This window comes from Sardina pilchardus, chromosome 14, assembly GCF_963854185.1.
Source record: "Sardina pilchardus chromosome 14, fSarPil1.1, whole genome shotgun sequence".
Classification (NCBI taxonomy): Eukaryota; Metazoa; Chordata; class Actinopteri; order Clupeiformes; family Clupeidae; genus Sardina; species Sardina pilchardus.
Window position 1 is genome coordinate 19,947,705 of NC_085007.1, and position 13,343 is coordinate 19,961,047.

Genomic DNA, 13,343 nt, shown 5'->3' on the forward strand with positions numbered 1-13,343 from the left:
TAGCATGCAGCAACACCGTGGCCGCTGTCTCGAGTCTGTCCCTTCATAACAGTGAGAAGGCCCCGGGATGCCACATAGGCACGTTCGATCTTCTGGCAGCTCGTGGTTTGCCACGGCCAAAAGGCTGTTTGTTTATCTGTGAAATCGGTGTTATTGTACAACGCCGCTTGTCATGCTTGTTGTAACTCGGGTCGAACGCAGCGAAAGCAAAGCACGAGGAGGCGCCGATAAAGCTGATGCATTTCATGTGATTTCACTTTCAGACAAGTCACCAAAGGTTGTAAAAGGACATGTTTTTTTGTTGTTGTTTCTGTGGATGCTCTTTTTTCGCTCTCTTTTTTTGTCCCTCCACCACACACACACACACACACACACACACACACGGTTGAAGTGCTGCCAGCGGTCACATGGCTCCGTGGAGATGTGTCCAGACGTCTGACTGCCATGTCGCCCGTGGGCCAAGCGCCGGCTGAGGGGGGGGATTAGGGGGCCGATCACAGGGTGGGTGGCGCGGGGAGTCAACGCGTACCCGCCGCTAGCATTAGCGCACCGCCACAAAGCCCCTCGATGAATTATGGATGCCTCGCTTTTCAATTTTCGTTCACGTCGATACCTGACCCGTGGTTGACCCCGGGAGCCGTGGCACTCCACATTAACGAAAACAAAAGGAGGGAAAGAGGAGAGGTGGGAGGCGCGAGCCACTGTAAGTCAGCTCCCACGTCCCGCTGCTAGCACAATATTACTGCTCGCGGACGGACGAGAAGTGAATGCTAACATGCTCTCTGGGTTCATTTCCCGGGTATTAGCGCTGTGCCGTTTTGTTGTCTAACAGCTCACAGAATTCTGATCAAGCAGCAGGGTCTGAATTCAAATAATACGCAAATATTTTATTTTTCGTTTTGGACAGGTGTTTACATTCTGCATTCCACGTTGAGAAAACTGCTGGAGCAAAATGAGTTTGTCTTGTCAGCTGTCTGCAAGTCCTCAGTGCTGCAATGACTGCTCCAAATCTGAGCATGAAAAAATGAATCATAAAAAGACTGTGATATACTATGTTCTATATTGTAGGTAGGGGGAAGTATAGCACACTGCCCTTGACGCCTAAAAAGGACACAAATCAATCAGACATTCACCAACTTCCGCTAGGTTAGGTATTCAGCCCGAGGTCTTTCAAAGCAATCAAGTTTTCTTTTTCCCAAAAGTCCGCTCAAACATTGACCTTCAGTACCACCTGGTTCAGAATTGCCTTTAATTCTTTCATAAAATAAGAATTAACTTTTGACTGTTGAATTACTGGATCAGACTTCAATACAAAAAACGAATGATGTCTGTTCTCATAAAATCATTCCTGTGCCTCATAAACTGCTTGGACTAGAGGTTGCCCCCCTCTGTATTGGCAGTATTAAAAATTCTGGGCCTGGATTTCTATCTCAGTCACTTTAATACCTGTTAAGTGACAGACACGTCGGAAAACCAGACCCTATGCAAACATTTAGCGCAGCACTTTTAGTACGGATGAATGCACGCCGCATCGCATGTGGTCCCAACATTTAGTCCATTTTTTCGGGGCTCATTGAAAAACATGTGGTTCTCTCTCCTGACCCGTGGAATGCAGCCTCTGCATTCTCTGCCTTGTATCCATCTGGCAAGAGGGAGCCAGAGAGTGTGGGATACAAGCAAGCGAGAGAGAGAGAGAGAGAGAGTAAAGGAGAAAAAGAAAGAAAGAGAATGACAGAGAGAATGAGTGGGTGAGGGAGAGAGGAGGCGAACAAGAGAAACTGTGGGGGTGAAGAGAGAGCCGTTTCAAGGCAGCGTAAGCAGTAAAGTCTGCTGATTAGTGGACTTTAGCCGTTGCCAGACACTGTGTCAGAGCAGCCCGGCTCCCTATGTCTCTTTTGGCTTAAACCTTTTTAATGTATTTACCTCCCACTCACTACCCCCCATCTCCACCGCCACCTCCACCAACGCCACCCTCATCCACCCCTCCACCCGCTCAGGCCCGAGGCCTCACGTTTATTTATCATGGAACATTCTCAGGTCCCCACAGACAACACGCACGCCGCTCGGTGCACCTACGGAGCCAAGGGCTTCGGTCCGCTCTGGCAGCGTGCACATGTGGCCTGGATACGGTGGGTGAAGGGAGAGAGTCGGGGTGGAGTGTGGGTGGATATAATTGGGTGGTTGGTTGGGTGGTGTTGGATGTGGAAAAAGAAGGGCACTTTGGGGCTAAACCAACGGGTTTCTCCGGAGTCACAGTCCACAACTCATTGCTGCACTCGCTCACACAGAAATCCATGGTGTCACAAAAGTCAATGTTTTGCAACCTTTCTGGGCCAAACCGTGTGAGAGCAGGCAGGGTGGTGGAGGAGATGTGCTGACGGAGGTCTGGGGGCTGTGAGACGCCTCCGTCACCTTTAATGAATCCATCTTTCAGAGGCGTGCAGCACCCAAGGGTGCACTCACTGACTAGGAGGTGGGAGGAAGGGAGGGAGGGAGGAGGGGTTGGCTATTGCAGAGCCAAAAATATTCACGAGCAGATTTTTCATCTCTGACAAATCTGTGCCACAGCTTGACCAAATGTTATTGAAACGTTTTTGTTTTTTTTTTCTTCCCATGTAATTATTTTTCATTAATTTGTGGCTCGGATCTGTGCGGCACAGGGCTGAAAAATGAATTAGCTGTTTGGTTTGTTATTAGGGCCAACGTTCATGAAGCCAAAGTGGAGTTTAGGTTTGCTACTTTGGGACTTCTGGGGGGACCAAATGCTTCCTCTGTGCCTTTGCTATTGACAGACTGTACAGTCTGTGAAGCCCAGTTGCAACCCTTATTACAGCGCAGATTGTATTTTTAAAAATGTGGTTTCGCATAATATTTCTAACACTTATGTAAAAGATTCTAAAAAAAATGTTTGGACAATAACAATAACTACATGATCAATCCAGAACACTGTTCCAAATGAAAAAAATATTTTTTATGTAAAACCTTATGGGATAACAGAATTATTAAGTAATTGCTTTACACTGTATGACTGTGAAGCCTAACTTGTTGGATCATACAAATGATTATCACCCTTTCCAATGCAACCTTATGAATGGAGCTAAGAGGTAAGGACATCACAGACTGGATGTATTAGTTCCAATCCCTGTATTGTTATTGAAATGTGTGAGGTTTAAATTGCTTACCAAGGTTTAGATTTAGTCAAAATAAATCATAGATACACATGATATAAAGAAATACTCTAAAAGATGTATAAAGGAACAACCAAGAACTATTGACGTCTACCAATGACTGTCACAGTGAGTCAGGAATTGAGCATTTGAGTGCCGGGAGTGGATGAGTGACCCTGAGTTATCCATTACATTCCTACTGGCCAGTGGGTGGTCAGCATTATGCACATATGAGTGGTGGTGTCATATGTCATTTGTCACTGCAGTGGGTAGCGTTGTCTCTCAAAGCAACTACAAGTCAACGAGGGTGACAAATTTAACAGCATCAGAACAACCAAAACTTTGTTCATAGTGCATTCCTGGCCGATATGCAGAAGTACAAACTACTGCAGAACGTCTCGTCGGATTACATTTTACAGAGAAGTGCTTCACAGTGAAATACAGAGAAAAGGAGCGTACCATGCATCAAGAAAAGAACTATCGGCTTTTGTGCCTAAATGAAATTGCTGTCTGAGCTGGCGCCCATTGGCTCAGTTAAACTACCCCTTTAAGGTCTGAAGAGAGATGCAACTTAATTAAAGTAAGAAATAGGGTAATGAATATCGTACTAGCAATGTCATGTGAAAGTGTTGAGGCTCTTAAAATACCTTTTCCTTTCGTTGGGTTCAAAAAAGCATAAAGGAATCTATCTTTTTGTGGTGAGTGCCCTTCAATTCACAGGGGCAATATGGCCGCACCTTTCATCTGGTGCCGAAGCGATCGCACTTGCAGAGTGCATCTGCCAAATTCTGTCAAGCAAATGAAATGTCTTTACTCGGTGGCACCCATTTGGGACACGTAACCTTCTCTCAGCATCTCATTGAGCCTCATACATGAAGGCAGCAACTGGATATCAGGGACAATGGTGGCTAGTGTAATGGCACAGACACATGCTCAAATACGTACACACACACACCACACGCGCACACACACACACACACACACACACACACACACACACACATAGTCACATAGTCGCAGCCAGAGCCAGACAGAGAAAGAGAGAAACAAACATGTACATTGGCATAAAAAGAAGGCAACACACAAAGTTACGGTTAAATTGTTCTTACAACAACCAGACAGAGACAGAGAGAGAGAGATTTGTTTATAAGCTGTGGCAATATTCACTATTTGTTGTTGCTCGGCTGTTCACATTCCCAAAGCCAAGCAGGCCCAAGAGAAACTCCTCAGCTGAATATGTTGCAAAGCAAATTGCAACGTGTGTGTGTGTGTGTGTGTGTGTTTGTGTGTGTGAATATGACAGAAAGAGTGAGAAAGAAAGAGAGAGAGAGGGGCTGGCATAATTTATGCCCCCTGCAGCTGTGCAAATACCAGCATTTAGACACATTCCTCAGCCCAAATGAACAGTTGCGTTCATTTCAGCATGGCAATAATGAACCATCAGTATATCATTTATTTGAGCTGAATAAAATATGCAACAACTTTACATTTGTTTGGATCCATTTATCACCAGTGTCATTGAGCTGCCTGTGGTACTATGGCGCATTAATGTAACAAAACGCTGGTAATCTTGTGGAAAATGCATATTTATTGTTTGCATTTCTAAAGGCCCCTGAAGCAGTCAGACAAGAAAGAGAATTGTTGAATAATGTTTTATAATATTGAATTTATGAAAACAAACCCTGCTTATACAGTTTATGAAATCTGAAACAGGCTTTGATGTTGATGCTGAGGAGAATGTAAATGCTTGAATATCCTGTCAGTTGAAGACATTAGCCTATTGCCACATTTATTTACACAACACACAACACACTTAGCTTTGACCCTGGCCTCAACCTTGAAGCTAGTCAAAACATCCCCAGAAGACTGCAAAAGCCTCCCCGTTTTTCATACGGGACAACTTTTAAATTTAACTTTAAATATTTTAGAAGCTCTTTCAGCATCAGGCTTTATACTGTAAGTCCTGCTTTAAAAAGCATTAATATTCACTTCATATTCACTCAGTTTTTGTGATGACTTCAGAGCAGCCTTAGAGCAGTAGGCCTACCTTTCCCTCTGTCCCTGTCTCTCTCTCGCTCTCTCTCTCTCTCCTTCTTTTCCGCTCTCTTACTCATTGAATGATTCAGTTAGCCATACAGTATTAATACCTTCATTAGACACAAACTGACTCTCGTGTTATTACACGGTCGCTCTGGAGAACACTGGCTCCGGTGGAGTAGTCACATGAAAGTGTGATTCACCTGCGTACATGCCCCAGTCCTTGTCTTCCAGAGTCCTTGTCTTCCAGGGAACGAATTCGCTCAACTCCATTTAACGCCCGACTCCAATGGTGACACATTAGCTCATATGATGTCTGTGCTAATGTCGCATTACGCTACATCCTACTTGACTCAGTGCCAGCAATAGCAAAGACAGACAGAGGTGTGGGAATTACCATGAAGGGCTAATTTGATTATGCATGGATGGCGGGTTTTTTTGGACAGCGGGGATAATGAGGTGACAAAAAAGGAGGGGGGGGGGACTACGGCTGGTAATAGTCGCTGATGGCGTCGGCCTTATCTTCATCTCCGCTGATGGCTGACGCAGACTGACAGCTTCCTGATGAAAAGCAAAAGGGCTCCGTTCACACTTGGCTCACACAGGTTATTGTGCTGCTGTGTGCATCTGAATCATCAGCGCTGCTCACTGGAGACTCAACATCGCCTCCTGGTCCCCAACAGGGTTTATTACACATACACACACACACAGGCATGCACGCACGTACACGCACACACACACATACACCACACACACACAGAGACATAAACACAGACACACACACACACACACAGAGACATACACACAGACACACACACAGAAACACACACACACACACACACACATACACACACACACACACACACACACACACACACACACACACACACACACACACACACACACACACACACACATCAGAGAGCCTACGTGCATGCTATCAGATGCAATAATAACATCCGGTTAATGCCTCTATTATGCAGATCTGGTGTCTCCCTGCATGAGGTCCTCTTAATGACCGCGGGGGTCACGGCGGTGGAAATGTCTTTCGGATGACCACGATAAGCCCGCTTAACGCTGCGCACCGGGCCAGCTCTTGTGCCTCTGGCCTGCTCAGTGGGCCGACTGATAATGAGCTCGTCGGCGAGAGCCCATCTCCCCGGGGATTAAGCACCGGGGAAAAAAAAGGGACTCCTGCGTAACCTCTGATTAACTCACATGTGCCACTGGAGGAAAACCAGGCCCGCACACCCCGGCTCTCGCCCTCAATGGCACTCAAGCGAATGTCTCGAGGCAATGCCTCATTATCATATTGTGTCATCGTCTCCTTTATCCCTTCATGAACAATATGACCCTTAATGTCTGACACTAAGTTGAGTTGGAGACGCTGGTGGGAGGTCTTTGGGGAGACTTGATGGAACAGCAGAAAGAGTGAGACTTGATTGCCATGATTCTTTCTTTGTCGTTTTTTTTTTGTAATGCAATGTTTATTGAGTTTTGAACAAAGGGAAGTATACATAGCATTTGTATTAAGTAAAGAGGTAAAAATGATCCCTTAAAATCCTCCTTCCCCATGCCAAACCATCTCACCCAATCCCTTACCAACACATGGATGGCCTTCAGCTAATTACCTGCTCCACATGATTCTGATTGGCAGGTTATAGGTTTCGCATCCTTGACCTGTTGCAATCTAAATATCTGCATTCCAGCAGGGTGAATCTCTGTAATAGAGCTTTAAAGGCTTTATAATCCATCATGGCATCCAGTTGCCATGTTGCCTCATCAGCAGCTACTGGATGTTAATTGAATTCCTCTGTTTGCTGTAATGAGAGATCCATCTGTGACATCCTGCAGAGGTCTTCTTTTAGCTTCCACTAGCTAATGGTTTTGGCGGCGCTCTGTTCTTCGCAAAAGCCATTTTCAGCCAGAGCCGAGATTCATCTTGGAGGCAGACGCCAATACTGTTATTCCACCCCTTTAACTGTCAGTGTCAGATGATCCTACTTAATTGCTCGGCGTGTGTGAAAACAAAAACATTTCGGCACTTTATGCGCTGCTCATTATCCTTGGTCTGGTACATACAAAACGATGCAGGAAGCAGCCGAGAACAGAAATGGGATTTTCTAACGGGAGGTCTTCCTCATAAAATTACAGATTAAAAACGTTGCTCTCGCTGTGAAGCGTCTTGTGCTTTTTTTTCCCCACAGTCAGAGAGCGGAAGAGAGAGGGGGAGAGAGAGAGAGAGAGAAAGAGAGAAAGACAGAGCAGTTCAATGTGGGTTTGTTGGGGGGAAAAGTATTAGCGTGGGGGAGAAGTATTAGCTGAGAGACATGAGTCAGGCTTGTATTTCAGAGTTCAAATGATGCAGCCAACCCTCCCAGTGGCTCCAAGTTGTCATTTCTCTGTGGTGCGCCAGATCATAATTAGTCAGCCATGTTCGCTCTGCTCCCCCTCACCACTGCCTATTAATGGCAGGGCGGTGTTGTGTTATGTGCGGTTGCCTGCAGCATTAGTTTGACATACGGGCCTACAACAGTGCTCACTTTTTAATGGCGGCACCCTTTTGGTGTTGTTGATGTGGGCTGCTGGAAATACACGGCGCTGATTTGCCGGCTTCCTGTCAAGCCTCGTTCTGCCGGAGAGGAATAGTCGAAAAATGTGATGTTCGCCTAACGTGCAAATGTGCAATTGGTTATTGACTCTTTTACTGGATTGCCTTCTCAAACACCATTATCATCATTTATGTCAATTGTGGGCCTCTCTCTCTCTCTCTCTCTCTCTCTCTCTCTCTCTCTCTCTCTCTCTGCATAATTATGGTGTGTATGTGTATGTATATGTGTGTGTGTGTGTGTGTGTGTGTGTGTGTGTGTGTGTGTGTGTTAAATCTGTGCATTTGATTATGTGTCTGTGTAGATGTTTATGTAATGTCATTTACATGTATGCCAAGAGACCATCTGTCAGCGTGTGTTTATAAGGGCATATAACCTTACAACCTGTCACAAATTCACATATGTCTCCCAAAGAGCCCAAGGCCTCCATGCCTTTAACATAGTCGAACATTTCCTGATTTTCTTGGACATTTTTATTACATGCACAGCTCCCCTATGTCCTCCGGGGTCCTGCTTGCTTGGCAGATTGCATAGTAATGTAGCTAAACCCTTTCGGCAGGCTGTTAGGGGGGAAATCGATGCTCCAGTTGACTCCAGGACTGAAAATGATTTCTCGGCGGAGCACAGGGCAGCGAGAATTACAGGCGTGGTGGTGGGTGGTCTATTTGGCAGGGTGTGGCAAGCACTGGCCTTTCTGCCTGTGCCCGTTCCAGTTCAGATGATTGGGAGCATTTCTAAAGGGGCAAGCCGACCACGGCGATACGTCGTTCCTTTGCCCACAAGCCAGAGTCATTTGTTAGAGTCATTTGGCTTGAGGCGTTCACCTTATTTGTGCTGTTTACCTCTCACAGACGGTGGATAGTTTTACCCAGTTCCAATTTATTGTCTCATTAGTGTGCTAAACTCACTGTTTGGTTTAATTATTCAGTGGGTCTAGTCTCTACAGCACCCTTTTTCACCTAAGTATCCTAAACATAATTACCAGCACTCCAAATAATGAAGGATTTTTGGGTCACTCTGTATTTTCCATTATGAACAACTTAACAGGTGTCCAATAAATATCCCTTGTCTCACCTTGTCTCACCCCAAGCATCAAACATCTCTAGTCTCTGCAAATTACTGCTCTCTCTCTCTCTCTCTCTCTCTCTCTCTCTCTCTCTCTCTCTCTCTCTCTCTCTCTCTGTCTCTCCCTATATATATATATATATATATATATATATATAGGCTTATATAAACTGATATTATTATTTCTTTATTTCTTTATTTTTGCTACAGCAAAACACGATGGTCATTACCAACTTTTATAATGTTGAGACCATTAACTCTCAAGCTATTTCTGTTTTATTCCACTTTTACCACAAATAAGCTGGCAATGGCAGTGCAAGATGAATCAGTCTCCACAGACCAGGGGCCGGTTTCCCGATAACGTTCACTCTTAGCGAGCTACGAAGACTCCAAAGGTATAACTTACCAAAGTTGTTTACCTTTCTAGTCGTGGTTCCCGAACTATCACTTTGGAGTCTTCTTACGAAAAGCTCCTTACGTCCGACGTATAAGGCACTGTCCACCATGAAGGTGCTGAATTAGGTGACATCGATTGCTCAGAAATCGATTTTTTATTTCACGCGGAGGCTTGACAGACTTATGAAAGCGTTCTTTGCACCAAAACCATTGCTTATAATAGCCTATCGCCCCCACAACATTCACGCAACTTCAACGTGGATGAACTTATTAGCACACAATGATAAAACACGTAGGCCTAGTCTAGAAATTAAATGATCTACGTAGGTAAGTAGGTTATGTTTTCATCTGGGTTTGTTTGTTGGTGTGTTAGTTTGTTTCCCGCATGGATAAAAATATTCGAACGCTTCATGTTTGAAAGCAGAGGTCTGCGCTTTTCTAGTTTGTTTGTTTGTTTGTTTGTTTGTCCGTTTGTTTGCAAGATAGGCTAACTCTAAAAGTTAAAGATGGATTTCGATTAAATTTCCAGGGAAGATCTGAAATGACCCAAGGAAGAAACTTTTTAATTTTGTGAGTGATTCGTATCACCGTCTGGATGCAGGAGGCGTAGGCTAGGCTGTTTGCTTGGGGGAGGTTTGTGCTTTTCTAGTTGAAATAGGCTATGTAGACTTTTTTTAATCACAGCTGATTGACCAACATCCTCATTCAGTATTGTGTGCCATTGGTTAACATTAAACATGACAGCAAGCCCGCACATTAGGCCTAAACATTGTAGGACGGTGGGGGGAAGCAAAGAATAAAGCGCTTTTAACTATTTCCAAATGCGTGCACGTTTCCTATTTGCATGAAAACATTTCCAGAAACTATTTTCTAAATTAGCATACTTACATAAAATCATTGGCGAACCAAAATAGTGATTTTGTATCATATGAGTTGCATGCGTAACGGAAATTGCTGTAGGGTAGGCTACAGTGGCGGCGACTAGCGTCGCGAGTCAAAACATTGCTAAGGTGCAGATAAGAGAGGTCTGAGAGTGCTCCAGACCACTCTTACCAACGAACGACGTGCGAAAGACATTCGTAGCAAAGAAGGTTTCGGGAAATGCGTGAGGTACTTAAGGTAGAGCTTAAGATAGAGGTTACGAACTACGTAGCGTTAAGAAGGCTTCGGGAAACCGGCCCCAGCTCAGGCCTCAGAATGTGCACCTTCAATACTAGCTTCAGGATGTGAAGTGCAAGGTTTATTAATAATGAGTTAGTAATTAGTAAGAATTTAGTATTTTACTGCTCTTTTAGTCATGTTGACTTGTTGATTTGCTTTGTATTATCCTGTTTACACTGTAGTGTATGTTGTGTGTGGTGTCTTAAGCTACTGGGACCTTGAATTTCCCCTTGGGGATCAATGAAGTATCTATCTATCTATCTATCTATCTATCTAATGCTCCAAACTAACTTGCCATTTGCTTCTGATAAAATTGCAAGTAATGGGACAACTAAATTACGCTGTCTAGTTGGGTGAAATAAAAGGCGTTGTAGAAATATAACACTTTCTGGCCTAAAGATCTAATAATTCAATGGCTAAGTTTATATGGTCCATGTATAACAACTGACGAAGCAAAAGAGAGAACAGTGTTCACAATGGTTTTCCCATTTCTTTTCATTTATTTATTTGTCCACTAGATGGAACTGTTGTTCAACTATGCTGGTTACAGTCTTGCTGATAGTCTGCGTCAGCGATGAAGGCCTGCTATAGAGTTTGCCCAACCAGATGTTTTGTTTTAGATTAGATTCAACTTTATTGTCAGTGTGCAGAGTACAAATACAGAGACAACAAAATAACAAAACAAAACATCAAAATGCAGTTTGCATCTAACCAGAAGTGCAAAAAAAGCAGAAAAGTGTAATGTGATATACACAGTATAGCCTACAGGTGGTGCATTAAAAACAGTGTAATACATAGCACAGTAGTATGGTATTATGAAATGGTATGGTTTACAGTAATAACAAATGAAATATACATATGTGCAATTTATTAGCAGTAGCCTTGTAATAGCAGAATAGTATAAACATGTAGGAACATAGTGTAACAGTAATATTATAGAAATATTAGTTTGGGGGAGCTTTGTTCTAATATATTTGTTACAGCTTGTTTCTCTGATATATTCATAGTTGCTTAAAAAGCTGAATGCTGTCATGTATGTGTCTGAATCATACTCTTTATTGAGATTAGTTGGAATGACAATCTTATGTAAGTCTAAGATAACAGTAACAGAATAACTATAATAACTTAATAACATACTTTTTGGCAAATACTGCTGCTTTCTTCAAGTGGTGAGTGCATGAATTAAGAATGGTTAGGTTCTCTGTGTTGATAAATATCATGTTTGCAAATGTAGTACAAGTTACAACAAGAGGCACTATATCCAAACAATTGTATGCAGTTGCATATTAAGACCACCGGAGGGCGCAACTAGCATAAATTTTTGGTGAACCAACAACAGTGATTATGAGAGCAGGTCATTGAGTTTCTGCCGTGCAACAGCTGCTACTCAGTTTACTGGAACATTTCACTGAAAACTGCTTTTAATGTACTTTTAACAACATATTCTCCAATCGTTGTGTATGTTCAACAGTATTGCACCTAATCAGTTTGCATGCCATATTGGAATCAGTTTAGTGCATGCACAAATCTGTTACAGGCCAGAGATAACACATCATGGCACTTGTCAGCATGATGGAGGGACTGATATGGAGAAAAGAGCTTGTTTAGTGGGAGCAAAACAACTAATTTGTACATATAATTTGAGACCAATTATGCAATTGGAAGTCAAGACATCAACATTACTACTATCAAAATAGCTGGAACGTCAATGTCTGGAAACACTGTAAACATAGCTAAAAGTAATCTCATTACTAGCTGATTTTGCGAGTCTTTGTCTGATTGCATCAATACAACGGAGGCCTGCAATAAACCCTCCTACAGCGAGACAAAAACATCACAAATTACAGAAGGCATCTAAAACAATAAAGAGCTTGCAGTCGGGATCTGAAACTGCTGTTTGTTGTCGCGGGCCCAGTGGCAGTATAAGCCACTCTAAAGAGGTGACGGTGGCTCTTAGACAATGCACAGTCTTCTCCTGGTCCATATGGCAGCTCAGCAGGGCCTCCTTTGTAGTGTGATGGATTCACTCGCGTTAATCGTTGTCATCTTTAAGAGGTCTTCCCTCTCTCCTTTCTCTCTCTCTCTCTCTCTCTCTCTCTCTCTCTCTCTCTCTCTCTGTATCTCTGTCCCTTTTTTGCATCCTCTCCTCAACCCATCCCCCTCCCTCCGGTCAGCACCTCAAACAAACTCTCTCCCCTCCATGATCTAGTATGAGCCGGTTTCCTCCGCAAAAGCGTGCCTTTCAGTTTGTACACAAACCCCCCCCCCACCCCACCCCAGCTCACCCCACCCCAACCACAACCCCACACAACATCATCACCCCACCCTGCTCGCCTCTCTGCTCCAGACTTTGTGTTTGTGAAAAGGAGCATCTCAAATGTCCTTTGCAGGCACAGCAGCTGCTAGTGCCCCACGCCATTCTTTCAGCCCCGACAACAAAGGGAGGAACTTTTACCCCCCCTCCTTTCTTCCCTTTTTTTTCGCCCTTTCGCCGGGGTGCTCAGTGGACTTTTGTGTGCTAACACCACCTCTCCCTCCCCACCCACCCCCCCACCTTTTGACGTTGGAGCAGGAGTGCTGCCTGCTGCCTTTGTTTGAGTGTGTTGGAGAGAGGAGGGGGGCGAGGGGGGGGGCCTCTGATAGAGGGGCTGCTTGCCTCCAGAGCCCTAAGGGGGCTAAGCTGGGCCCACACTGACACGGGCACAGCGCAGCACAGCACAGCTGGCCCCTGCACACTCTGACCCTCCAGCCCCCCAACCCCCCAACCCCCCAACCAAACATACACAGGCACACGCACTCATACACACACACACACACACACACACATACATATACATACACACACACACACACACACACACACACACACACAAACATAAGCATACACATAAACATAAATGTACATACA